Source organism: Mobula hypostoma, chromosome 3 (assembly GCF_963921235.1).
Source record: "Mobula hypostoma chromosome 3, sMobHyp1.1, whole genome shotgun sequence".
Classification (NCBI taxonomy): domain Eukaryota; kingdom Metazoa; phylum Chordata; class Chondrichthyes; order Myliobatiformes; family Myliobatidae; genus Mobula; species Mobula hypostoma.
In genome coordinates, this window is record NC_086099.1 from 163599852 (window position 1) to 163623671 (window position 23820).

Genomic DNA, 23820 nt, shown 5'->3' on the forward strand with positions numbered 1-23820 from the left:
CAGGATTTAGACCTAGTGACAGTGAAGGACCAGCAAAGCATTTCCAGATCAGGGTCGTGCATGACCTGGAGGATAACCAGCAGGTGGTGGTGCTCCTATGCACCTGCATCATTACATGTTGCAGCACTGAAGCATGACATTTTGTCCAACATGTCAGTTCTCTGAGCTATTTAGTTAGCCCTACTTATCATCCCTGTCACGTATTCTTTAGAAAGTTACTAAAGGAAGGCAAAACAGTGTTGTGACTTTTTTTTATGGAATATGCTATTAGGGGATCAGATTGTCTTTTAACAACAGATCAGTGATTTTGTGGTTACCATTATTGAGACCAGTTCTTTTATTCCAGTTAATGTGAATTTAATTTCCCCAGTGCTTGTGATTCACTGGTCCATACTTCTGGCAACTGTCCAGTAATTTAACCACTCAACTACTGCTCCTCGTTTGTCAACAGCAATGTTACCAACCAATATATGAGGAGAAATAAGTTCAAAAGTGTAAGATAGATGAAGGAAAACCACATTTTTTTTATTTATAAGCCATCTTAATTTAGAATTCATCATTGGAGTCATATATTCCAAAGGGCCAGTCGTCAGTTGAGTGGATTTTCAAATTTTTGAAAATCAAGTGTATAATTTGAATGTGCTTTCTCATTATGGTAGCGATTTGAGTAGGTGGTAATCCCAGCCTCTTGTATCAAATAACATTGCTGCGTTTCATTTTAGCTGTACATCTATTGCTGAAGCACAGTCCAAAGTAGTTTACCCAGCAGCGGCTTGACAAGTGTAGAATAAAGTGGGTCAGTGGCAGCTTAGGAAAAATATAATCTCTTTCACTGTCAGTTATGTTTTAAATTATTATACAATTCAATATAATACTTCCATTTGTCTACATTTATTTTACAAATGGTAATTGATTTTATAATTATTCTATGACGAATATAAGCAAATATGAAGAAAGCCCTGATTGCCAACAATACTCAAACACATCCAATGAAACTGAAACAAAATGCAGATTTTGAGAATAAATCAAATCGATCTTACTAATAACTTGACTTTAAAGATGAGTTTTTTGTTTTGGCAGGTTAACGCTGAGATCTTTTCTTAGCCCCTGTCAGAATAAAAATGATAAAGCTTTCCTTAACTATTATAGATTTAAGTTTAGAACTTGACTAATTAAAGTTGAAATTTTCTGGCAGAAATTAAAGATTTTTGTAAATGAAAGTGTCTGTATAAATAGTTAAAATGCTCATTGAATTATACAAGGGGTTTATACATAGAACATAGAATAGTACAGCACAGTACAGGCCCTTCGGCCCACAATGTTGTGCTGACCCTCAAACCCTGCCTCCCATATAAGCCCCCACCTTAAATTCCTCCATATACCTGTCTAGTAGTCTCTTAAACTTCACTAGTGTATCTGCCTCCACCACTGACTCAGGCAGTGCATTCCACGCACCAACCACTCTCTGAGTAAAAAACCTTCCTCGAATATCCCCCTTGAACTTCCCACCCCTTACCTTAAAGCCATGTCCTCTTGTATTGAGCAGTGGTGCCCTGGGGAAGAGGCGCTGGCTATCCACTCTATCTATTCCTCTTACTATCTTGTACACCTCTATCATGTCTCCTCTCATCCTCCTTCTCTCCAAAGAGTAAAGCCCTAGCTCCCTTAATCTCTGATCATAATGCATACTCTCTAAACCAGGCAGCATCCTGGTAAATCTCCTCTGTACCCTTTCCAATGCTTCCACATCCTTCCTATAGTGGGGTGACCAGAACTGGACATAGTACTCCAAGTGTGGCCTAACCAGAGTTTTATAGAGCTGCATCATTACATCGCGACTCTTAAACTCTATCCCTTGACTTATGAAAGCTAACACCCCATAAGCTTCCTTAACTACCCTATCCACCTGTGAGGCAACTTTCAGGGATCTGTGGACATGTACCCCGAGATCCCTCTGCTCCTCCACACTACCAAGTATCCTGCCATTTACTTTGTACTCTGCCTTGGAGTTTGTCCTTCCAAAGTGTTCCACCTCACACTTCTCCGGGTTGAGCTCCATCTGCCACTTCTCAGCCCACTTCTGCATTCTATCAATGTCTCTGTGCAATCTTTGACAATCCTCTACACTATCTACAACACCACCAATCTTTGTGTCGTCTGCAAACTTGCCAACCCACCCTTCTACCTCCACATCCAGGTCGTTAATAAAAATCACAAAAAGTAGAGGTCCCAGAACAGATCCTTGTCAGACACCACAAGTCACATTCCTCCAGTCTGAATGTACTCCCTCTACCATGACCCTCTGCCTTCTGCAGGCAAGCCAATTCTGAATCCACCAGGCCAAACTTCCCTGGATCCCATGCCTTCTGACTTTCTGAATAAACCTACCGTGTGGAACCTTGTCAAATGCCTTACTAAAATCTGTATAATCACATCCACTGCACTACCCTCATCTACATGCCTGGTCACCTCCTCAAAGAACTCTATCAGGCTTGTTAGACATGATCTGCCCTTCACAAAGCCATGCTGACTGTCCCTGATCAGACCATGATTCTCTAAATGCCTATAGATCCTATCTCTAAGAATCTTTTCCAACAGCTTTCCCACCACAGATGTAAGGCTCACTGGTCTATAATTACCCGGACTATCCCTACTACCTTTTTTGAACAAGGGGATGACATTCGCCTCCCTCCAATCCTCCGGTACCATTCCCGTGGGCAACGAGGACATAAAGATCCTAGCCACAGGCTCAGCAATCTCTTCTCTCACCTCGTGGAGCAGCCTGGGGAATATTCCATCAGGCCCCAGGGACTTATCCGTCCTAATGTATTTTAACAACTCCAACACCTCCTCTCCCTTAATATCAACGTGCTCCAGAACATCAACCTCACTCATATTGTCCTCACCATCATCAAGTTCCCTCTCACTGGTGAGTACCGAAGAGAAGTATTCACTGAGGACCTCGCTCACTTCCACAGCCTCCAGGCACATCTTCCCACCTTTATCTCTAATCGGTCCTACCTTCACTCCTGTCATCCTTTTTTTCTTCACCTAATTGCAGAATGCCTTGGGGTTTTCCTTTACCCTACTCGCCAAGGCCTTCTCATGCCCCCTTCTTTAGCTCCTTTCTTGCTTCCCTATATTCCTCAATAGACCCATCTGATCCTTGTTTCCTAAACCTCAAGTATGCTGCCTTCTTCCACCTGACTAGATTTTCCACCTCACTTGTCACCCATGGTTCCTTCACCTTACCATTCTTTATCTTCCTCACCGGGCCAAATTTATGCCTAACATCCTGCAAGAGACCTCTGAACATCAACCACATGTGCATAGTACATTTCCCTGTAAAAACATCATCCCAATCCACACCCACAAGTTCTAGCTTTATAGCCTCATAATTTGCCCTTCCCCAATTAAAAATTTTCCTGTCCTCTCTGACTCTATCCTTTTCCATGATAATGCTAAAGGCCAGGGAGCAGTGATCGCTGTCCCCCCGATGCTCACCCACTCAGAGATCTGTGACCTGACCCGGTTCATTACCTCGTACTAGATCTAGTATGGCGTTCCCCCTGGTTGGCCTGTCCACATAATGTGACAGGACTCCATCCTGGACACACTTAACAAACTCTGCCCCATCAAAACCCTTGGAACTAATCAGGTGCCAATCAATCTTAGGGAAGTTAAAGTCACCCATGATAACAGCCCTGTTATTTTTGCACCTTTCCAAAATCTGCCTCCCAATCTGCTCCTCTGTATCTCTGCTGCTACCAGGGGGTCTATAGAATACCCCCAATAGAGTAACTGCTCCCTTCCTGTTCCTGACTTCCACCCATACTGACTCAAAAGAGGATCCTGCTACATTACCCACCTTTTCTGTAGCTGTAATAGTATCCCTGACCAGTAATGCCACCCCTCCTCCCCTTTTTCTGCCCTCTGTATCCCTTTTAAAGCACTGAAATCCAGGAATATTGAGAATCCATTCCTGCCCTGGTGCCAGCCAAGTCTCTGTAATGGCCACTACATCATAATTCCATGTATGTATCCAAGCTCTCAGTTCATCAACTTTATTCCTGATGCTTCTTGCATTGAGGTACACACATTTCAGCCCTTCTACCTTACCATCTTTACACAGTTTATTCTGCTTCTCTTTCCTCAAAGCCTCTCTGTATGTTAGATCTGGCTTTACTCCATGCATTTCATTCACTGCTCTATCGTTCTGGGTCCCATCCCCCTCGCATATTAGTTTAAACCCTCCTGGACCATGCTAGCAAACCTACCTGCAAGGATATTGCTCCCCCTCGAGTTCAGGTGCAACCCATCCAATCTGTACAGGTCCCACCTTCCCCAGAAGAGATCCCAATGATCCAAAAATCAAAAACGCTGCTCCCTGCACCAACTCCTCAGCCACGCATCCAACTGCCATCTCCTCCGATTCTTACCATCACTGGCAGCAATCCTGAGAACGCCACCCTTGAGGTCCTGTCCTTCAGCCTTCTGCATAGTTCCCGAAACTCACACTTCAGGACCTTATCCCTCTTCCTCCCTATGTCGTTGGTCCCAACATGTATCACGACTTCTGGTTGCTTTCCCTCTCGTACCAGGATGTCGTGCACCCGGTCAGAGACATCCCGGACCCTGGCACCCAGGAGGCAACAAACCATGCGGGTGTCCTTCTCACATCCATAAAATCTCCTGTCTGCTCCCCTGACTATAGAGTCTCCAATGACAACAGCTCTCCTCTTCTCTGTTCCACACTTCTGCAACACCGGGTCAGACTCAGTGCTGGAGGCCCTGCCACCATGGCTCACACCTGGTCGGTCATCCCCGCCAACAGTATCCAGGATGGTAAACTTATTATTCAGGGGAATGGCTACAGGGGTGCTCTGCACTACCTGTCTGCTCACCTTCACTTTCCCCCCTCTGACTGTCACCCAACAACCTGCTTCCGACAGCCTAGGTGTGACTACCTCCCTTTAGCTCTCATTTATGACTGCCTCATTCTCCCTTATGAGTCGAAGGTCATCCAGCTGCTGCTCCAGATTCCTTACGTGGTCTTCCAGATCGCCCAGCCGTATGCACTTCTGGCAGATGTGACTCTGCGGGAGAGGGGCGTTCCCCAAGACTGCCACATCTCACATGAGAGGCCCATCACCGTCTCAGGTATATATAATTATGTTAGTATAAGAACTGATAGTAAGTACAATTATAGCAAAAAAGGGAATTGAGTGATGTAAAATAAGCCTTTCAGGACACTGATACAAGAAGGGGAGAGATTTTAAGTAGACCTGAGCGGGTAGTGAGTATCTGACATGAGCTGCCAGAGGCAGTGGTCGATGCAGATAAAAATGCAACATTTAAGAGGTATTCGGATAGGGACTTGGAGGGTCATAGGGAAGTGAGACTAACTTGGAGGATATTGTGGTCGGCATGGGCCATTTGGTGTGAAGGGCTTGTTTCCATGCTCTATGACTCTATGAGTCTAAGAGAATTTTCTGTTATTTCACTGTCATTAGAAATTCTAGAGCACTTTACTGGTTTTCTGATTCTTATTTTTGTATTTGAATTAGAATTATTTCAGGGCTCAACTATTATAGAACAATAATTATGAATTTCCCAGCTTTGGAAACATGCATATATATTTTCTTCAAGTAATGCTCAAGTTCTCTTCAGCTATGTTGAGATATCACCTGTGGTGCAGAGATAGACAGGGTGGTGAAAAAGGCAATTGGCACTCTTGCCTTCCTCAGTCAGGGCCTCGAGTACATGAGCTGGAATGTCATGTTCCAACCAAACAAATCATCGATGAGACCACACTTGGTGTATTGTGTGCAGTGCTGGTCACCCAGCTATAGAAAGGGGTATGGTTAAGCTGGGAAGGATGCAGGAAAAATTTATGATGATATTACAGCGATTGAAAGCTGGGTAGCTGGAGATAGTTTTCCTAAAGCATAGGAGGCTGAAGCTTTATTTCAGAGAGGTATATAAAATCATGAGAGAGGTTGATATGGTGGATGGTCACAGTCTCTCACCAGAGTAGTGGAAAAAGTAAGGAATATAGACTTAAGGTGAGAGAGAAAGATTTAAATGGGAAAAATTTTCCAACAGTGGGGGGGAGGGGGGATATACTGAACGAGCTACCTGTTCATCAGAAAGAATCAAAGTAAATAACTTTTAATATGCATTGTTAAACTTGATGGATATGATTTATATTTTTGTTCCTATACTGAAGATTGTCTTTGCATACACAATGAGCTTAACCTATGAGGTGGACATCTCACTCTTTATATGGGCTCTTGGAATTATAGTCTGTCCTTTGAATATTTTTATCAAATATTTAAATAATGGGTTTAGGATGACGACTTTTGGTAAAGTTGTGGAGGAAGGGGTATAAAAGTCTAATTTCTTATCTCATTCATTATTTTGATGCGTTTATACTCTCCAGTTGCTGACCTGCTAACCAGCATGTGTCATAAGGGAAACCATGCTCTCCATATCCATTTTATCAAGACCCCACAGGATCTCGTATTTTTCATTCAAGCCCCTCTCTATTCTGAAATCCAAACTTCCTTCATAAGGCAACATGTTCATCTCTGATCTAATAAACCTTCACTGAACTGCTTCCATCATATCTGTTGTCAAAAGACCAAAGCTCTACATAGGACTCTCAATCTGGTTCCACCAGTGTCCTGATAGTAACTTACCCAAGTGAGTTTGCTGGTTTACTGCTGAAAAATTGATAAATGAATGTGGTGGGTCACTGTCATATGGAACCTGCTTCTTGCCGTCCAAACCCATTTCACAGAGGGTTGATGAGATTGATCTGTATTGATAACCTTGGGATATGCAGATAAACAGCTAATTAAATGTTAACAACATTGTTCCAATTCAGATTCATTTATTTCTCACGTGCATGTAGAGAATAGAGAAAATATGTTCATATTTAACTGCTGTTAACATTTCTGGCACCGCTGGATTTAAGATTAGATAAAGATTAGCTTTATTTGTGTCATGTACGTTTGTACACTGAAGCATACATACAGTGAAACGTGTCATTTGCAATGTGTTGGGGACCATGCTTCCCGCACCAAAACAGCATGCTCACAGTTAACTGACCCTAACCCCTATGTCTTTTTAGAAAATGGGAGGAAACCAGAGCACCTGGAGGAAACCCACATAGTCACAGAGAAAATGTACAAACTCCTTACAAACAGTGGTGGGAATTGAGCCACAATCTTCCAATCACTGGCATTGTAAAGCATTACACTAACCATTACACAACTGTGCTGCCTTAAAGACTTCAAGACTTAAAAACTTAAACACTGAGACATTTTTAAATGTTGAACCTGGCCTTCTCAAGGCAAAGGTTTGAGTGCTACAATGACTTAATACTTCATGGAAACGATGTGCTACAAGATCTCTTTTCTGTAGCTGAACTAAAGTCAATAACTTTCTAAAGTGTGCCTTCAAATGATAATCCAAGTTCAGACAGAGAGTCAGTGCTATCTGAATGAATGTATCCATTTCCATTGTAAGTGACGTCTCATAGCGCCTCATGAATTCAACTATTAATACTTGAAATTTTACCCTGAGCAGGTACAGTAGATGTATTTTAATTACACAGTACAGTGGTCCGTTGCTTCAATTAATTATGTTATAAATGTTAAGAGGCTTGCTGTCCACAACCCTTCATGCCTATCTTGCCATGTGGAATGTTGTTCCCTCCCAGTGCACCTTAGAAGCCCTGCTGGACTGTGACAGGTGCTGTCCCTGACACAACTGAATGAAGCTGAAATCTGTTGTCCACATGTTCACTGCGGGGAGTGTAGATGGGTGTGAGGAACCAGGGTATACTCATTTAATTGAATAGCCACTGCCTGTGCTGTAAACCTTCACTGATTCTTTGGTGATAACTATTAAATTAAAAGCAAAATGATCTCAAGTCAGTCTCTTTTATTTTTAATTTTCTTCAAATTCTGTCCGCAGCAATCACGTTTGAGATCAGTGGGGTCACACATTCCATGCCAGGTCTAATTTGAGGAGCATTTTTGTAAGAGTAGTGCTGGGGATGCCAAGAAAAGTTGGGTCAACTGCAGGCCTCAGACTGAGTGCCTGTAGTAACATAATGTTGGTACACTCTTCACTTGAAATGCCCCTGTCCGTCATAATGTTTTATTTCTCTTCTTACAATGACCTCCTGAAATTTCAGTGTGAAATTGATATGGAGAGTCTTAAAAAGAACAGGAAATAAAAGTGTAAAGGCCAAATAAACATTATGTGTGAGGTTAATTCCAGCACAGAAATATGCAGTATATATCCTTTATGTTGCTGATGCCTTCACCATTTAAGATCAGGATTTCAGATCAGGAAACCAATCAAGAATAGTTGGTGTTGGCACCAATACTTTCGTCAAGGTTATATCTATTTGAGGGGGCAGCAGGGAGGCTCAGCTTTTATTGACTCAGTTTATTTCATGTACCACCTATCAACAGTGAAGTCGGAAGGTCCAAGAAGTGACAGTCTGACTATTCAAGCTGCAACTCAAGATGGCCGGGTTGTGAGCCGGGCTGCCAAGATGTAAAGCAGCTCACCTCAATCCAAAAACAAATATTTTGTTGAAATAAACACCTGACCAGACTGAGCTTGACATGTGGATGCATCCTGTTAGGTTTAGTTTAGCTATTCAGGATCTATTACAGATCTCTTACTTGAGAGTAAGAGGAAAAATTATTATGACATATTATAACAAAATTGTTATGTTTTGTAACTCCAAAACAGAAAACTAATTGAAAGAAACACACAGAGTCGGGAATAATATGTATTCTAATTTTGCTTTTACTTTAGCAAAACGCGCACTTATGACGTGATGGCGTAATGATGTATGCCATTCAGATACTTCTGCATATAGCCCATTATGAATTATGTAAACAACCATGTCACTCCAAAACTAAGCTTATTATAGCAATACAGCTCTTTTGCGGGTGTCTATGGTGAGAAACACTTTGGACTCTTCTTCGATCTCCATCTGAAGGTCAGCTTTAGCTAAGTTGACTCTGCTGAAATGCTTTGCTCAGAAAGGTTTGCAAAGATATTCTCTGTCTTGGACAGAGGGTGTCAATCTATTTTCAGTACTGGGCTGATGGTGACCTTAAAATCATCACAGATCCTGACAGTCCCATTCTTCTTGGCTACTGGGACCACTGGCATTGCCCATAGGCTCGACTCAACCTTGGAAAGCATTCCTTCAGCCTCCATGTGATCTACTCACTAGCTACTTTATCACGGATGGTGTAAGGAACCATGTAGCATTTTCATTTAACACTATTTTCCCCTTGATAAGTTTGAGTTTTCCAATGCCATCCTTGAACACTGCTGTACATCATGCAGTACCTTTCTTAACTCACTTTCATTTGGATCTATTGCAGGGGATGTGGCGGCAAAGGATGGATAGATCTCCAGTCATGTTGTAGTTTCCTCAGCGAATCATAGCCTGATAATGCTGGCCTCCTGTTTTTTTTTACCACATACAGCCCAATGTGGCTTGTTGGTTGTTGTATTTCACTGTCATGAATGTCATTCCACAGAAGTTATCTTTTCTCCAGTATAAGTTTTTAAATGGCTATCTGCAGGATTCAGTTCAGTATCTTTGAAATGTCGTTCTAATTAATTTTGTGGAATGACAAGTGTCCGAGCCAGTGTCCAATTCCATTTTAATTAATTTGCCATTCACTTCTCGCATAAGCTATACTGCTTGCCTGTTGATAATTTTCACGGTATAAATACCAAGGCTACCTAGTTCTGTGTCACTCTCATCATCATCAGAGTTTTCATCATCAGCATGCAGATTAGTGTTCTTTGAAACTGCAGCTTGACTTTTGTGCAGACCATTTATTTTTGTCTGCCCAACATGCTCTTTGTATGTGTCTTACTTTCTTGCATTTTCTTCAAGTTTTGCATTAAAATCTGCATTGGTCTGGTGTATGTGAGTCCTTGCCACAATGGGAACACAATTTGTTTGGCCAGGCAGAGTTTTGTTTAGACATTGCAATTTTGTTCACATTCACTTTCATTCTTGACTGCAACTCAATTACATCTCTGCTGTTTCCATTGGTACAGCTGTTTCAATTGTTTATTTAACTAAAGTTATGCTTCAGTTAGGAGCCATTTTGAATGTTTTCTTTTAAAAATTCACAAGCTAAATGATCTCTCAGTGCATCATAAAGCCCTTTACTGAACTGACAATGCTCAGATGATCTCTTCAATTCAGACATGTTAGCTGAAATGGACTCCCCTTTCTTTTTATTCCTCTTATGAAACCTAAAGTATTCTGCAATCAACAATGGTTTAATTTCTAAATGTCCCTGCATTACTTTCACAATATCAACAAAGCTCATTTTCGCTGGTTTGGTCTGAACAGTCAAACTTCTAAGCAACCTGTTTGCTTTCCTACTTATTACGCCCAGCAAAACTGGTCTTTGCTTCTCATTGGCTATTCCATTTGCTTTAAACTATTGCTCAATTCACTCAGTATACGTATTCCAGTTATCCCTTGTGCAATTGAATGCATCTATCTTTTCAGTGGAGCTAGCCATTTCTGTGTTTTTTTTAAATTTGTGATTATTATCACATGTTAGTCACTGTTTATGAGTCTATGAATTTGGTCTTTTTTCTGCCTTTTTTAACTCTTATAGTCTTGCTGTGCTTTTTTGTTAACTGAAATAGCTCAAAGCGCTTCAACGGTAGGTAGTCATCTCAGTTTTGTTTAAAACTTCCTTCCCACTGCAGTTATGGTTTGTAACAACAAAGCATAAAACTAATTGAAAGAAAAAGACAGAGCCAGGAATAAAATTTGTACTCTGATATTGTTTTTACTTTAGTGAGATGTGCACTTATGACTTGGTGGTGTGATGATATACGTTGTTCACATACTTTTACATATAACTCATAATAGTTCATGTAAACAACAAAGGCTGCTTAATCAAACAAGGTATTTACAATATTACTCAAATATTACTGAAATATTAAATACACAAAAATGGTTATGTTTTAAGACCACAAGAAAGGATAAAATCCACTTTGTGTGCACTGTGCTGTAGAACTGATGTGCAGAAAGATTGATGTCTTCAACTTAAGAAGTGCATGTTGATTCTTGCTTAGTTATTAGCTTTGCACACTGTTGCATTCAGATTGATGTTCATCATTACCTCATCATTGGCTTTCTGTTCAGGTGCATTCAGATTAAGGACTGACCACAGACCATGAAACTGTCTTGCATTTATTTAAATTAATTTAACTGGAAGACGATTTTAAAGCTGCACATGCTGTAAATTTGAAAAGACTGAAAATGCTGGAAACATTCAACAGGTCACCAGCCTCAGTGGCTAGCAATAGACAGCTCACTTGAAGACTTTGAATTTAATTGATATGTGTAATCTACTCTGACTTAGCCATTTTAGTTCAGAATTGGCTCGCTCATGGAAGACACAGTAGTGATTAATGGATCTTACTTTGGCTGGTGATCCATGACTAGTGTTGTTCTGCAGGGATCTGTTCTGGGACCTTTGCTGCTTGTGGTATTTAGATCTTTGGATGAAAACCTGGATGAGTGGATTGATAAGTTTGCAAAATGACACTAAGATTGGTGGTGTTGTGGATAGTATGAAGATTACTAAAGGATGTGGTGGAATATAAATCAGTTACAAATGTGGACATAGAAATGGCAGATAGAGTTTAGTGGTTCAGCTTTTATTGGCTCAGCTTAATTCATATGCCACCTATGAACATAGAACGTAGAATAGTACAGCACAGTACAGACCCTTTGGCCCACAATGTTGTGCCGACTCTCAAACCCTGCCTCCCATATAACCCCCCCCCACCTTAAATTCCTCCATATATCTGTTAATATTAACACTAAAATTAAAAGGTCTGATAAATGTAAAAGGCAAATGTGAGGTGTTGCGCTTTGGGAGATCAACTATAAAGGAAAAATAAACAGTTAAAGACAGGACCTTTAACAGCATTGATGCACAAATTTGACCCAGGATGATAACTCTGATTCTCTTTCCCCAAAGAGGAAATGAGGGCAAATTGGAGCTGAGGGAAAGGGAGGGTGGAATTAGAGTGAGAGAGGGAGAGAGAGAAAGTGAGTGGAGGGCAGGGGGCTATAAGATGATAAATAGAGACACAAGGGTGTTGTACATACTGGAATTTGATGTGATAAGTGGAACCAGATAAGAAAGGGATGAGTGGCTGATGAAATCAGTTTGAGGAGTTGAACGGAGATCCAGTAAATACAGTGTGTGAGTTGAATGGGTGAGAGTTGAATGGGACCAGGCTGAAGAGGGAAGAGCCTGGCTGGAATAGAGGGTAAGAGTAAAAGGATCACAGAGTGTAAGGTACCTGAACAGTTTGTGTTCGTCCTCACTCTGACAGTGGAGAAGATTGAAAACAGATAGGCCAGTGTAGTAACGGAAAGGGGATGCAACTGGGAGCTTGGGGCAGGGATTCCAGATACAGTGCATTTGTATTGCAAAGCAGTCAAATAGTCTCCACTTGGTCTCGCCAGTATCGAAGAGGCTACAAAGAGAGCACCAAATGAAGAAGAGATTGGAGGAAGTGCATGTGACTCATTTTAGGCCCCTGGATGATGGTGAGGGAGGAGGTGTATGGACAAATACTGTACCCCCCGGGAATGGAAGGGAAAGCGCTTTTGATATAACTCAGTTTTTCTCTCTTCATAGATGCTGCCTGACCTACTGGCCGCTCCTGCTTTCTTTCAGATTTTGAATTGCTGTGTTCTGTATCTCATAAACATAAGAAAATCTGCAGATGCTGGAAATCCAGAGCAAGCCACACATAAAATGCTACAAGAACTCAATATGTCGGGCAGCATTGTTGGAGAGGAATAACCAGTTTTGGGCCGAGACCCTTCATTAGGACTGGAAAGGATGGGGGCATGGGACAGAATAAGAAAATGGGGGAAGGGAAGGTGTACAAACTGGAAGGTGAGACCAGGTGAGGGGGAAGGTGGGACCAGGTGAGGGGGAAGATGGGTGGGTGTGGGAGGGTGGTGAAGTGAAAAGCTTAGAGTGGAAGAGTTAAAGGTCTAGAGAAGGAATGCGATAGGAAAGGACAATGGAACATGCAAGAAAGGCAAGGAAGTGGGGCATCAGAGGGAGCTGATGGGCATGTGATGAGAAGAGAGGGAAACCAGAGTGGGAATGCAAAAAGAGAGAAGGGAGACGGGGGGAGAAGTGTCCAGATATTTCAGAAATTGATGCTAATGACATGAAGTTTGAGGCTACCCGGACAGAATATGAGGTTTTGCAAGCAGGGCATGTGCTACATCTACCCCCACACCACCACACCACCATTCAGGGATACAAACAGTCCTTCCAAGTGAGATGGCACTTCACCTGCAAGTCTGTCGAGGTCATCTACTGTATTTGGTGCTCTGGTGTGGCCTCCTCTGCATCATTGAAAGCCGACGTAGATTGGAGCCTGGTTCATCAAGCACCTTTGCTCCATCTGCCACAATAGAAGGGATTTCCTGGTGGCCACCTATTTCAATTTGAATTCTCACTCCCATTCTGGCGTGATGGTCCATGGCTTCATTCAGGGTCATGGAGAGGCCATTGTCAGGTTGCAGGAACAACACCTGGTATTCTAGGTAGTCTCCACCCTAATGGCATGAACAACAATTTCTCTAACTTATAGTTAATTCTTCCACCTTCTCCCTTCTCTCTTTTTCCATGACACTTTCAGGCTCCCTTCTTACTCCTTCTCCTCACCTGTCCATCATCCCTGGTGCCAGTCCTCCTCCTCTTTCTCTCATAGTCCACTATTCTTTCCTATCAGATTCCTTCTTCTCTCCTTTACCTCTTCCACTTATCACCTCCAAGCTTCCCACTTCATTCCCTTCCCCACCAACCACCCTCCTTCCCCCTCATGTGGTTTCACCTATCACCTGCCAGTTTATACTTCCCTTCCCCCACCTTCTTATTCTGGTTCTTGCCCTTTCTTTTCCGGTGCTGATGAAGGGTCTTGACCTGAATCGCTGACTGTTTATTTCTCTCCATTGATAATGTCTGGCCTGCTAAGTTCTTCCAGTATTTTGTGTGTGGTGCTATATATCTCTCTGTTTCATCATTTTTTAAGTCCCTCCTTTATTCTCCTCTATGTACATCACCTTCAGAGAGATTAGCTGTTAATACCAGCAGTCATTGACGTGAACTATAACAATTTCCCTTTCACACATGCTGCTTACCTTGCTCAGTGTTTCCAGCGTTATCTGTTTTTCTTTTAAATTCTAGAGATACTTTATCAATACCAAAGGAAGTTACTGAGATTATTTGAATTGCTGTAGAAGTTTAAAATTTGGTAACACATGATCTTGTGGTAAAACATAATATCATAGTCTTTGGCAAATAAAGGTGGGAAGAAAGTGACTTCATGTGCATTCTGAACGAAGGTACTTCAGTTCTTTAATGATGTCATATTTAGCTGTACAAAATGCAATCTATCTGAAAACTGTGAAGGAACTCAACTGAAAAAGTAAATCCTTAAATTTATCTGCTGTCTATGGAGTGTATCCAATAGATGGAACATACTGAAGCACTGTTAGGTTACATGCCGATCTGTCAAGGTATCTCTAAAAGGGTTCACAGAATATTGAAATAAAACAAGGTTCCTGTTACTGCTGATGCAGTGAAGTGAAGTGCTTTTCCATTGTAACAATAAAAGTTGCTGGTGTAAAGGCCAGGCAGCATCTGTAGGAAGAGGTACAGTCGACACTTCGGGCCGAGACCCTTCATCAGGACTAACTGAAAGAAGAGCTAGTAAGAGATTTGAAAGTGGGAGGGGGAGGTCTGAAATGATAGGAGAAGACAGGAGGGGGAGGGATGGAGCCAAGAGCTGGACAGTTGATTGGCAAAAGGGATATGAGAGGATCATGGGACAGGAGGCCCAGGGAGAAAGAAAGGGGGAGGGGGGAAGCCCAGAGGATGGGCAAGGAGTATAGTGAGAGGGACAGAGGGAGAAAAAGGAGAGAGAGAAAAAGAGTGTGTGTATATTGTTACGAGAATACACATAAAATTAAGATGTTTGCTGGCCTGGGCTAGCATCAGTGGCATCAGCAGTTGGTCTGCCACCTGCCCTCAGGGGAAGGAGAGATAAGGAACAATGGAGCAGCGTCTGGAGATGTGTAATGAAGGGATGTGGGAGGAAGAGCTGTCTGGAGCGGCTCCCCCCCTTTGAACCCTGAACTGTTTGAAGTGATGGACAGGCGATACCCCAGCAGGGGGATAAAAAGGGACAGGTTCGCTAAGACAGACACACACGCCACCCGAGGTAACGAGACCCTGGAAGCGGTGCGCTTCTCACGAGTGGGTGAGAAGTCCCAGACAACGACAAGGGTGGAAAGGTACGATCAGCGGGAACCCGGTGTGTGTCCGCCCTTGCCTGGGTGCCGGGTTCACTGCAGAGGATCGACCGCATCTGGAGGAGGGGTCACAGTCGGTGACCTCAGGTGACATCACCAAGGACCTGCCCAAAAGCTGTTTGTGAGCCATCTCGCTGGTCTGTGAGTGAAGCTGTGCTGAATGATGAGTTGTTCCTATTCTATCTCTCTCTTCCCCCACGTTGTCCACCGCCATGGCAACGATTACTGCGAACTGAACTACTAAACTGGACTGAACTTTGAGTCATTTTGAAATTGGTCATTTACCCCTAGACAACGATAGAGCTTGATTGATGCTGTTATCTTAATTCTGTGCACATGTGTGTTTATCATCACTGAACTGTTGCATTTATTATCCTTTCGATTACTGTGTTGCTTGTTTCTTTAATAAAACTTTCTTAGTTCTAGTACTCCAGACTCCAACTGAGTGATCCATTTCTGCTGGTTTGGCAACCCAGTTACGGGGTACGTAACAATATAAATAAATAAATAACGGATGGGGTACAAGGGGGAGGTGGGGCATTAGCGGAAGTTTGGGAAGTCAATGTTCACGCCATCAGGTTGGAAACTACCTAGACGGAATTGTCTTTATTGCACTAATCTATTTGTGCAAATTCATACAGGTAGTATTTTTCCTCTACACAATCTTTTCATTGACTGGTGAATAAAAAAAACATTAAAAAACAGAACCTTTTCTGACCTGAAGTTGTGAAATTTAAAATGTAAATCCATCGTCAATGCAAAGTAAATAAGAGCTTAACCTATATTTTAGGAGTGAGGTGGCATAGTATTGTCTTTGTAATCTTCTGTTTGTTCAAATGCTTGCTGTTACTATGATTTAAGTTTGAGAATGATGCATCTACGACTATCCAGAGAATAATTGCAGCTACAATTGCTGAACATCTGAAATTTAAAGATAAAAATCTTGGAAATACATCTATCAACAGCAACCATCTGGCACAGCAGGTATAAACATCAGCAGAATTATACTCCACCCCATTCTATAACCTTGTGGGTTGCATATCCCTGGGAAACTACCCTGATTCAGACAGTTGTGTAGAAAGTCATGCTGGGAGCAGGAGAGGGAAACAGGAAGATGAGATACCAGTCTGGTGAAACTGTAACACAGATGTGCAGAACAGTTTATTGTGCATTTAGAGAACAGAGCAATACAATCCCAGTGTTAACATGTGAGATCAAAACCCAAAATGTGACTGTTGTTGAGCATCTAAATAATTGTTTGCTAAGGAATGTCTAATAGAATCTCCATCAGTGCAAAAGATTAGGCTGCAGAATTTGCAGCCATGTTCGTTTAGCAATGCTGAGATAATGGTCTATATTGGTGTACCAACTGAGGTCTCCACCATCACAGATGCCAGGCTTCAGCTAATTTGATTTTATCCAAATGGTAAGAGTTTTGGTTACAGCAGAGGTTATACCATAGATCACCCCGGATGTTCTATTGAACACTAGAATTCAGATATGAAGTCTACCACGACCATGAAGCCTTGCATGGGCACCTGTGTGCGCATGCGTGATGTGTACGTGCTGATTTTTTTCTACAAATTATTTCTGGCGATTCTGTTCAGTGAAACTACACTGTACTTACATTATTTCTACTTTATATAGGCTGTGTATTTATCATATCATTCCTGCTTTTACTCTCTGTCAGTGCTATTTTAGGTTTTATGTGTTATTTGGTATGATTTGGTAGGTTATTTTTGGGTCTGGGAACACTCAGAAATTTTTCCCATATAAATTAATGGTAATTGCTTCTTCGCTTTACTCCATTTCGGCACGGAAGGTTTCATAGGAACGCTCTACCTTAGCGGGGGAAATACGGGACAAGGGCGGTCCCGTATGGGACAAACCAATTTAGCCCAATGTACGGGATGTCCTGGATAATCAGCCTTAATGCAGGACAGTTGGCAACCCTAGGGGGTGGGGGGTGTTAGTCACAACTGGAATATAGGTGATAAGTCAATTATAAGTCACTTATAAGTGGCTAATACATTCAATTTTGTTTCTAAAAGGGTTTATCTAATGAATTTAATATTAAAAACACAGCACATATTTTCCTTGCATGAATATAGTGATAAGTCAATTATAAGTCACTTATAAGTCAATAGCATCATAACATTTTAAGTAATGTTTGGATATTAAATACACAGCACATATTTTCTCCGTATGAACATATAAAATCATTGCAACACACCAATATCGCTGAATCAGTGGGAGCCCTGGGCTTTTTTCCCTGCAACAAGACGGTGCCATCGAGGGGTGATGGGAGACAGCGATACTCGAAGGGGGTTCCTTGTGTCCAGTCTATTCCGCAATTTAGTTTTCATTGCATTCATTGCAGAAAACCCTGCTTCACAGAGATATGTTGGAAATGGAAGCAACGTTTTCAGTGCTATTGTGACCATCTCAGGATATTCAGCCTTGACTTTGATCCAGAATGCCGGCAGAGATGTTACGTAAAACATACTTTTCAGCCCGCCATCATTTGCAAGCTCGAGGAGTTGATCTTCTTCCCGCACTAACATGGATGACACATGCACAATGACCTCGCATGCGTTCAAGCTCAACAGTGGGCGTGACAGGGAATGAGGAAAGGTGCAGCTGACTCATATCACCAAATCATATTGTTTCCCCGCGGCCTGGTAGCACATGCTTTGCGGCCCAGTGGTTAGGGACCTTGCAATTCAAATATATAGAAACATGACTCAATAAGACATCAGTGAAGGGAAGATTCACTACAATAGTTTGATTCAGTCAGCAGACAGATCACTTAGATTAGATGATAGTCTAGATTTGAAGATATCAATGATATTATTGAAAGGGGCAGTTATAGGGAGCCGGGACAGTGATGCACAAGCCCTTGCCTTTGGCATTCTCCATCTAGACTGAGGTCCAAGCTGGATAGTAATGAATGGGACAAAAACAATAATGACAAATAAAAATAATAAGAGTAATTTCATTGCATATGATAAAGAGACCATGCAACAGGCAGCATGATGGGAAGAGGTAGTGATGATTGTGTTGGATGATGCTGTCTGCTACAGTGAGCAGCGGTAGCCTTCAAGACCCTGTTGCAAGCATAGCACAAAAACTAATCTCATTCAAAGTCAATCTGACACGATCATATTTAAATCATTAATGTATGTATTTTCAAAGAAGTTTCTGTCTAACCTGTCACCATGGATAAACAAAAATGGAAATATGTGTATTTACAAGGGAGGCACTAAAGGCTGTGGATGCTGGAATCCAGAGCATCCAACAAAATGCTGAAGGAACTCAGTGGCTCAGGCAGCATCTGCAGAGGGGTTTGGATAGTCAATGTTTTGGATTAAAACTGTTCATTTGCACTGGGTCTTGAACGACCTTAATCTAAGACCTCAATAGTATATTTCCCTCTACAGATGCTGCCTAACCTACTGAGTTTCTCCTCCATTTTATTTCCTGCTCACACTTAAAAGGGTCTGTGTAAGAATCTCAAAATACCCAGACTTATGAATTCAAAGGAAAACAAAGACAATTGGGGAGTTGCCCCTCCAAAAACCTCCCAGCTATCTAATCAATCAAAGCTCTGCATGCTATGAGACAAAAGATCTACAAGATCCCAGCAGTGAACCATCAGTCCCAAAAATAACTCTGTCATCTTAAATGATCCTGCAATGGATAACTCATGCAATCATAAAATCATGTACCGTTGCAGAAGGCAATTCTGGTTGCAAAAGCTATTAGATTATCTTGTTTATTAATTATTTTTCTCCTCCAAATATTTATCTACTATTCTTTTTATGGCTGTTATTGAATTTGCTTCCGTCACCCTAGTTAACAGTGCATTTCAAATCCTAATATATTGTTATACTAAGTTTTTATATGTGGCCTACCATGCACCTTAAATAAACTAAATTATATTCCTTCAGACTTTCAGCGCTTTAGCCATTAAAAACTTTTCCACTTTAATTACACTCTTGTTAGTACTAGCCAGGATTGACTTCGTTCAGCATCCATGTACGGTGGACATCTGGGCAAGAAAGGCTTCAGCTGAGTTTTGCCTGCAATACAGGAGCATGTAGCATTCTCTAAGATGTGGACTTGTAACTTAACCTTTCCTTTTTATGAGGCTATGAGGTGAAATCTTCCTGTTTTCAAAATATTTTGATACTTTGGCCATCAATTTAATATGTAGCCTTTTCCATGTTCGGGGTGGGGACCTGCATTCCTGTCAGCTTTCTTTATCGGCACTCATAGTATCATTACAGCACAGGAGGAAAAGACATTTGGCCTGAGGAACTGGAGCAATCCTGTCAGTCCGATTCCCTCCTCTGTTTCTGTAAATTACATAAACTCAGCCAGCTCCATCATGCAACTAGCCTCCCCAACACTGCGGACACCTTCAGAAGGGGATGCGTCAAAGAGATGGCATTCATCATAAAGGGAGGGATAGGTAGTGCTGAGGAAGCAGGAAGTCTGCAGAAGACTTAGACAGATTAGGAGAATGGGCGAAGAAGGGGAAGATGGAATATAGTGTAGGGAAGTGTATGGCCATGCACTTTGATAGAAGCAATAAAGGCGTAGATTATTTTCTAAATGGAAATAAAAATTCAAAAATCAGGCATGCAAAGGAACTTGGGAGTCCTTGTGTAGGATTCCTAATGGTTAACTTGCAGGTCCAGTCGGTGCTAAAAAAGAGGCAAGTGCAATGTTAGCATTCATTTGGAGAAGACTAGAATACAAAGGCAAGGATTTGATGCTGAGGCTTTACAAGGCATTGTTCAGACCCAACGAAGTATCGTGAGCAGGCTTTGGTACCTTATCTAAGAAAAGATGTGCTGGTGTTGGAGAGGATATTCATGAGAATAATCTCAGGAGTGAAAAACTTAATGTATGAAAACCGTTTGGTGGCTCTGGGCCTGTACTCGCTGGAGTTTGGAAGAATGAGTGAGGGGAGGAGTTTCATTTGAAAGGCCAAGACAGAGTGGATGTGAGGAGGATGTTTCCTACAGCGGGGGAGTCTAAGACCAGAGGGCACAACCTCAGCATAGAGGGATGTCCATTTAGAACAGAGATGAAGAATTTCTTTATCCAGGGAGTGGTGAATCTGTGGAATTCATTGCCACAAATGGTTGTAGCCAAGTCATTAGATTATTTAAAGTAGAATATATTTCAAGGTTACAAGAAGAAGGCAGGAGAATGGGGTTGAGAGGGATAATAAATCAGCCACGATGGAATGGTGGATCAGATCTGATGGGCAGAATGGCCTAATTCTGTTCCTATGTCTTATGGTCTAAATTTTGATAGGACCACCAGAAATATACGAGTATCTTTCTCTAAGTTATTGAACATCTTTTCATTCCTCCAAATGATATCTTAAGTGATTTGTCTGTTCCCTTGCTTAATTATTTATAGAAAACATAGAAGAGTACAGCATTGCACAGACTGTTCAGACACAATATTGTGCCGACCTTGATGCCAATTTATACTGAATGTTTCATCCTGTCTATCATATATATCCCTTCATTCCTGTCATATTGTGCATCTTATTTAAAAGCCCTTTAAACTCCACCATGCTGCCTGATTCCAGTACTACACCTGGTAACCTATTCCAGGTACTTACCATTATTTGTGTCAAAAAAAACTTACCCCTCATGTTGCCTTTAAATTTTCTCCCTCTAACCTTAAAAGCACGTGCTGTGGTGTTTGACACTTCTACACTGGAGAAAAGATTCTAAACGTCCGCCCTGTCTATACCTCTCACAACACGCTGGAGGAACTCAGCAGGTCGGGCAGCATCAGTGGAAAAGATAGGTCGACGTTTCGGGCCGGAACCCTTCATCAGGACCGTAGGGGGAAGGGGCAGAGGCCCTATAAAGAAGGTGGGGGGAGGGTGGGAAGGTGAAGGTAGGTTCCAGGTGAAGAACCAGTAAGGGGAAAGATAAAGGGGTGGGGGAGGGGAGGCAGGGAGGTGATAGACAGGAAAGGTGAAGAAAGAATAGGGGAAAACACAATGGGTAGTAGGGGGAGGCGGAACCAAGAGGAAGGTGGTAGGCAGCAGGGGGAGGGGGCAGAGTGACATAGGGATAGGGGAAGAGAGGGGGAGGGAATTACCGGAAGTTGGAGAGTTCTATGTTCATACAAGGGGCTGGAGACTACCTAGACGGTATATGAGGTGTTGCTCCTCCAACCTGAGTTTAGCCTCATCATGGCAGTAGAGGAGGCCATGTATGGACATATCTGAATGGGAGTGGGAAGCAGAGTTGAAGTGGGTGGCTACTGGGAGATCCTGTCTGTTTTGGCGGACGGAGCGGAGATGCTCGACGAAACGGTCCCCCAATCTGTGTCGGGTTTCACCGATGTAGAGGAGGCCGCACCGGGAGCACCAGATGCAATAGATGACCTCAACAGACTCACAAGTGAAGTGTTGCCTCACTTGGAAGTACTGTTTGGGGCCATGAATGGTGGCAGGAGGGGAGGTGTAGGGACAGGTGTAGCACTTGCGCTTACAGGGATAAGTGCCGGGTGGGAGATCCGTGGGGAGGGACGTGTGGACCAGGGAGTCGCGGAGGGACCGATCCCTGCGGAAGGCGGAGAGGAATGGAGAGGGAAAGATGCGCTTAGTGGTGGGGTCCTGTTGAAGGTGGCGGAAGTTGCGGAGGATAATGTGTTGGATCTGGAGGCTAGTGGGGTGGTAGGTGAGGACAAGAGGAACTCTGTCCCTGTTGTGGTGGCGGGAGGATGGGGTGAGAGCCGAAATGCGGGAAATGGAAGAGATGCGGGTGAGGGCATCATTGATGATAGCAGAAGGGAAACCACGATCCTTAAAGAAAGGGGACATTTGAGATGTCCTGGAATGGAAAACCTCATCCTCGGAGCAGATGCGGCGGAGATGGAGGAACTGGGAATAGGGAATGGCATTTTTGCATGTGGCGGGGTGGGAAGAGGTATAGTCGAGGTAGTTATGAGAGTCAGTGGGCTTCATCAATGATGCCCTCACCCGCATCTCCTCCATTTCCCGCGCTTCGGCTCTCACCCCATCCTCCCGCCACCACAACAGGGACAGAGTTCCCCTTGTCCTCACCTACCACCCCACTAGCCTCCGGATCCAACACATTATCCTCCGCAACTTCCGCCACCTTCAACAGGACCCCACCACTAAGCATATCTTTCCCTCTCCACCCCTCTCCGCCTTCCGCAGGGATCTGTTCCTCTGCAACTCCCTGGTCCACACGTCCCTCCCCACGGCTCTCCCACCCGGCACTTATCCCTGTAAGCGCAAGTGCTACACCTGTCCCTACCCCTCCTCTCCTGCCACCATTCAGGGCCCCAAACAGTCCTTCCAGGTGAGGCAACACTTCACTTGTTGAGTCTGTTGGGGTCACCTATTGCATCCGGTGCTCCCGGTGCGGCCTCCTCTATGTCGGTGAGACCCGACACAGATTGGGGGACCGCTTTGTCGAGCACCTCCGCTCCGTCCGCCAAAACAGACAGAATCTCCCGGTTGCCACCCACTTCAACTCCGCTTCACATTCCCATTCAGATATGTCCATACGTGGCCTCCTCTACTGCCAGGATGAGGCTAAACTCAGGTTGGAGGAGCAACACCTCATATACTGTCTAGGTAGTCTCCAGCCCCTTGTATGAACATAGAATTCTCCAATTTCCGGTAATTCCCTCCCCCTCTCTTCCCCTATCCCCATGTCACTCTGCCCCCTCCCCCTGCTGCCTACCACCTCCCTCTTGGTTCTGCCTCCCCCTACTACCCATTGTGTTTTCCCCTATTCTTTCTTCACCTTTCCTGCCTCCCTTCCCCCACCCCTTTATCTTTCCCCTTACTGGTTTTTCTCCTGGAACCTACCAGCCTTCTCCTTCCCACCCTCCCCCACCACCTTTAAGGGGCCTCTGCCCCTTCCCCCTACAGTCCTGACGAAGGGTTCCGGCCCGAAACATGGACCGATCTTTTCCACTGATGCTGCCCGACCTGCTGAGTTCCTCCAGCGTGTTGTAAGTGTTGCTTTGACCCCAGCATCTGCAGATTATTTTGTGTTTACTGTATATACCTCTCATTCTTTTAAGAGCCTCTCTTAGGTCTCTCCTCAACCTCTGACACTGTAGGGATAACAACTCAAGTTTCTCCAAGTGTTCCTTGTAGCTCACAGCCTCTAATCTTGGTAGCATCCTTGTAAACTTTTGCTCCCTCTCCACAGTCTCTAGATCCTTCCTATAATGTGGCAACCAGAACTGCACACGATGCTCAAAGTGTGGTCTGACTGAAGTTTTATATGTAAACACAAAATACTCTGCAGATGCTGGGGTCAAAGCAACACTCACAACACGCTGGAGGAACTCAGCAGGTCGGG

General features: G+C 43.2%; 1 protein-coding gene across 10 annotated transcripts in view; it reads left to right on the forward strand.

Moving 5' to 3' along the window:
- Positions 1–23820, forward strand: part of tpk1 (thiamin pyrophosphokinase 1) — a 399771-nt gene that overhangs the window by 47709 nt on the left and 328242 nt on the right. Inside the window, exon 4 of one of the 10 annotated variants that reach the window (XM_063044011.1) lies at positions 5013–5160. The exons of the other annotated variants lie outside the window; for them this stretch is intronic. The gene's annotated coding sequence lies outside the window, so the exon portion shown is untranslated. The remainder of the gene's footprint in view (positions 1–5012; positions 5161–23820) is intronic. 10 annotated transcript variants of the gene reach the window in all.